The following is a 5,787-nucleotide window of genomic DNA, read 5'->3' as shown; positions in this document are numbered from 1 at the left end:
CTTTGAACGCCAACATACAAATGATGTGAATACTTGGTTTTAAATACATTGTTCAACACCACAATTACCTAAATTGAGGATATGAACCTACCTCATGCATCTTAAAAATCCTGACACAGCGACGAAGACCACGGCTAGGATACCAATAGCATTGATAGCATATTATTGATATTTCCTTGCTAAGATCATATCTTTTAATCTTTCTCATCTTCATCCTTGTTTCATCAGTGTTCATCTTGTGTTCATGGATGAAACTGTCGAAATGAAGTTCCATATTCATCTTTCCTTCCAGAATTTTCTTCATTGCTTCCTCAACCTATTGGGTTGCCTCTTGCGCTAGCTCTACCTTTTCTTCAGTCTTCTTCATCGCTTCGTCCATCTTGCGAGTTGCCCCGTGCGTGCTAGCTCAATCTTCTCTTCCGCCCTTTTCATTTCTTCCTCTATCTTCCGGTTTGCCCCTTAGCTAGCTCAAGCTTCTCTTAAACCTTCGTCTTGTCTTCATCTGGTTTCCTCTTCTCATCCCTTGTGAAGTAGTATAACTCGTCCCAAAGTAAGCAATTTCGCATCTAGACAATACTTACGTCCCACCCAATTGCTGCACTCACACATAGATTCCTAGAATTTTCATATTTATTTTCATATTTTTTCAGAAGCAAAAAAGCAATACATAAATCTCAAAATAAAAAATGAAAGTAGATATTATCGGAAACATGGACCGAATAGGGTACGCACACGGAACGATGCAAATATTTTCCAGAACCAAGAGAATATTTGTAGGATTCAAGCAATCCAACAAGCTTGTTACCTAACTCTAGCGCTCGGTGTTAGATTTACTAGGGAATATAGGAAATGTCAAACCGTTGAAACCTCCTCAAATGCGTGAAGGGATTACTTGCTCAATTTCTTGATAGGCTCATGTAATGGATGTATTGGATTGGATCATGGACATCAACGCTAAGACAAAAATTCCATCTTTGGTAGAAACGGAAATTTCGTTTTCTCGTGCTTTCCAAATTGTTCCGTTTCTGCAAAATATTATGTTTTGTAAAACTCAGTTTTCGTTTCGTTTTCTTGATAAGGTCATGTAATTGATCTATTGGATTGGATCATGGACATCAACGTTACAACAACTAGATGATACCCCGCGCGTTGCGGCGGAATATATTTATAAAAATAGTTCAATTACCCTTATTATGATTGTCTATTAAAATCAACTACAGCTCACATGTTTGGTATAACACCCATAATGATTATTATAACATGATTTTTCATACAAATGGTGCAAGAGATAAATGAGACGCTCAAAGAGGTTGTTGCATAGAGAAGTTAACGCTGCTAATTGCTTTCTATATGGTAAGTTTCGCATTAAAAACAAACATCATTGTACTCCAAATTGGACAACCGCTAAATCCATATGAAAGCATAAAAGATTCAGGTATGTGTAAAATAATATGTTAGGAGGAGATGAATGGGCATTTACTGAAGTAGTACATAATACCAAATTGCATGTTATGTTTTTATATTTTTCCTTGCGTAATTGAAAAAACAACTAAAGAATATACATTAGAAATTCTTTGGAATATCTGAATTATCTAAACCTATGTACGTCTATGTCTGATAGAATGAAAAATATGAACATACCAAGAACATGGAACATCGTCATAATGATGTAAAGAACATGTATTGCAGTCTGAACGGAGTTGTTTTGTTAGATACCAAAAATAATTCACGCAAAAAAGCAGCTGTTTGGGGTCATACAAACATTTGATTTTTCGTTTAAGTAACTTACAAAGGTACTACAGTAAGAAATATGTTAATCTCTTATACACCACTAATGTGGCATAATCTCATAGTAGAAAGAGAAAAGAAATGTGACAGAGACTATCAATTATTATTTGTTATCATCGAAATAGAATGATGTACTATAGATAGGGTAAAACTGTACAAAGGCTTAAGCAGCCTGGGAGAAACAAAGGGGAAAAACCGAAACGAAAATAGCAGACAATTATTAGTCCTCTAAAGCCTAACCCGGCCAGTAGATCATCTCAGGCCAGATGGGCAACCCTATCTAGCGAAATTTTTGGTCCGCGTAGACACATCGGCTTCTAGTCTTCAATATATGCCAAACAATATACACACCGGCTGAAAGCTGATGATTTTTATGATGTTGCTTGTGCTCTTTTAGACATTGCCGCCACCAATTGGCAATATAATTTGAGTTGAGCGCAATGCGAACAATCTGGGATGGGAGACTGCAAACAACTACCAAATCAATTTCATAAAGGGGCACCCTAGAAATAGGTGTGCATCAGATTCTAACACAGTCATCACAAACGCAGTCATGTAGCACCTTGTCAGAAGTCCATAAGACGGTTCAGAGACTGCAGCCGGAGGAATAATCATACTTTAGCTTCAGCTCTAACAATCCATACTCTGGCAAGTTCATGTAATGAATTTTGCGAAAAAACCGAGCGTCATAAGCACTCTTTGCTGAATGAACACCATACGCGGAGAGGTTCAAGGAGGATTTGTGAGTGTCAAGCAAAAAAGGCAAACTGAATCTTTTCCCATAATGACAGAAACTGAATCCAATCAAATCCATAGAACACACCTGTCATTCAAATATTCCTTGCAAGAGTGGATCTGCATTGGTTTCTCCAGCTTCATAAAAACACCATTTACTTTTTTTGGCGGGGAAAACACCACTTACTTAAATTGCATCTGGGATCAAGAGCACCACATAAAATTTAGATCAAAGGATGAACATACAGTGCACATGCCGTCAACCCTACTTGCATATAGGGTAGCTTAACTTGGATTCAGAGATAGCCTTAGCTGAACGTCTGAAATTTTTTGAAACTGCAACAGAACAGAGCCGAAAAGGAACATACTATTATTTCACATTGGGAACGCGGACACCCAAGATAATGATTCCTGGAGAGAAAATTCCAGTGATCTAACTAAATCAGCAGAGACTCCAGGGTAGCAAATACATGTGACCTCGAGATTAAGAAAATAGAATATGCACATGGTCATCTAATAAAAATTAAAAGAGATGAAATCTTTTGTACCAGCGTCTGTAGGCAGTAAACGTGATGATAGCTTCTTCCTCATAGCTTCAGCGAGCAACACGCAAAATCCAATAAGGCCACTTGCATGCGGAATCCAAACAAATAAGTGGGATTGGGCAAGAATGATGCAATCAAATCGTGTGGAGGGGCAAAACGTCGAGCAGCTTTCAAGCTGGAGCGCAATCGACCAGATTGACAAGCATAGGTTGGGGGATTGAAAAATATAGAAAGGAGGATTAGAATCGAGATAATTGAGAGTGGGCATCTACCAGCGTGGAGACAGGTGCCAGTGGAGGCGACACGAGCAGGCTGGTGTGCACGGGTAGGCTTTTAACCTGGAGGCGGCACCGAATCAGTTCACCGGGCAGTTTCTACTGCATAAATGTTGGGATGCACCATGCGATTTCTTTACCATTTATGCCGAGGAGGCCGTACGTCAAGGCGGCAGAGTAGTTATGGATGACCAGGAAGATGAACAGCGTGCTCCTCCTTTTTCGCGATGAATCTTGCCATATTGCTGCGAAAGTTAACATGCACACGACAAAGTTTGATTAATTTTAGGTGTAATGCACGAAACTGAATGTGCAGAGTGTGTATTTTTTTCCTTTCCGATGACATGGTATATTTGCTTAGTTGGCAGTCTAGGATTGGTTGGTGATGATTGATGAGGTGGATAGGCTGCATGTGAAGAGAAATGGGATCACCTATTAAGAATAGAAAGATAACTCCATAGTAGTATTTGCTAGTAACGGAAATTCCATTTTTGGTGGGCGTCAAGTTGTTCCGTTTATGTAAAATTTTCCGTTTTGTAAAATTCCAATTTCATTTCATTTTCTTGGAAACGAAACCTTTCCACTCCATTTTAGTCGGTAGGTGCAACCATCTGTTGTGAATAACTTACGGTTCTCCTTCTATTAATGCATAAGGCATAGCTGCTGCTGCCGTTCCTCGTCAAGAAAAGAAACTTAATTTTTTCTTCTAATTTAAGAAACTAATCCTCTTGCAGGTGCAGCAATGTATATGGTGAAAAAAAAAAAAAAATGAAGAAACGCGACCACGCTGGGACTCGAACCCAGAATCTCCCGCTCCGGAGGCGAGCGCCTTATCCATTAGGCCACGCGGTCGTCATGTGAGGTAGCCCTAGTAGGAACTAATCGTACATTAAAATTAACAGTTGCTGAAAAAACTACATACTGTTTGAGAGTGGAGCCCCAATTCAATACCGGGGTAGGGTATTTACACCCGAAAAAAACATGCAAGAATCTTAGGCTAGCTAGTATTCAAGACTATCAGTATACAACATTTTCCGTTCCAAAGCAACTACATATTTTAATTTAGAAATCTTACTATAAACTTGCCGGTCTACGGAGGTGTTGTTTTGGCTCATAGATGCATATGATCCTATTATTAAAAATGCATAAATATTACATTTCAAAAATATAAAAAATGGAAATAAAATTTCACATTTACATATGGACATTCTATGTTATCACATAAGCTTTCGGGGAAACGAACATTTTGCGTTGCTTGTGTAAAAAGACAAAAAAATGTTCAGTGAATAGTGATGTTGAAGTATCAAATTTGTCTTTTTTACATGGGACATAACTTTTTTTTACTTTTTTCCAAAAATTTGTATACCAACATAAAATGTCTAGATATACAAAGAAAATTTTATTTCATATTTTTTTTACATTTTGAATTGTATTTTCACGTAATGGGTTCATATGCACCTATGACCCGAAATGCATTTCCCCCAATCTACGTCTTTAAATAATTCCTATTGTAAGCTTTCCATTTATATGTCCTAAAATCAAAATCACATGATGCAACTCATGCAAGATCCAGCGAATCAAATTGAAACCATCCATGTTCCAACGAGGCTAGCGCAACAGTACATTACCAGTTGGCAAGGACATAAGAAACAAACGGTACCATCTTTTTTCAAGAGTATGCTAAGCCCTACTATATTTTTTATTAAAGGCAAAATTCTGAGTATAAGAAAACGCAACTTGCTGTGAACAACGGGTGCAGTATAAACTCCATACCAGTCATACAAAGTAAACACTAACACCATATCTCGATCGACGCTGGTCACCTCTGAAGACCAACAACCCCCATTGGCTTTCCTTGTCGACGCACCATCCACCCTTGATGGCGTGAAGGACATGGCAAGTGGATGTCGGGACTTGGCTAGAACGGAGAAAGACACCGTCTTGGACTGACCACGCCAACATACATTTCGCTGTTGTAGAGAAACTTGGACAACAACGTATCACCGAGGAGTGCAACATAGGACCTCCAAGGTATCTCCAAGCACAATAATCCCAACAGTCGGCTCCAACTCCGAATCTAGGCTTTCATCCGGAGAAAGCTACCACAACCAAGAGATAGTGAGGGAGATGTCGATACACCTCAGCAAAGGAGGGTAACAACAAACGCGGGTGCCGTCATTGCTGGCCCGACAAAGGCGGGGCATGACTTTCATATGTGCACCTCCGGGGATTGGGATATCATTGTCCATGTACGCTCGCACCGCCGCCGCCACCGCTCTTTGCCATCGTAGTCGCAACACCGTGGCCTTCAAAACCCTGCACGGCTGAGGGCTAGGTCTATCTTCCACCTCCAACCAGGTATGCCCATATTGACATGCATATTGATGGTTGGGTGTCTTCACAACCTCATGTGTCCACCGCCATTGCACCACGGGGGGAGAGTT

At 39.7% G+C, this 5,787-nt stretch overlaps 1 non-coding gene across 1 annotated transcript; it reads right to left on the bottom strand.

Moving 5' to 3' along the window:
* Positions 1–4,122: 4,122 nt before the first annotated feature.
* On the bottom strand, positions 4,123–4,195 carry TRNAR-CCG (transfer RNA arginine (anticodon CCG)). The gene has a single exon. It is a non-coding gene; the product is annotated as a tRNA-Arg (tRNA).
* Between the last annotated feature and the right edge of the window lie 1,592 nt (positions 4,196–5,787).

Source organism: Lolium perenne, chromosome 3 (assembly GCF_019359855.2).
Source record: "Lolium perenne isolate Kyuss_39 chromosome 3, Kyuss_2.0, whole genome shotgun sequence".
Lineage (NCBI taxonomy): Eukaryota > Viridiplantae > Streptophyta > Magnoliopsida > Poales > Poaceae > Lolium > Lolium perenne.
The sequence above is the reverse complement of the archived record's forward strand: the minus strand, read 5'-3'. Positions and strand labels throughout refer to the sequence as shown.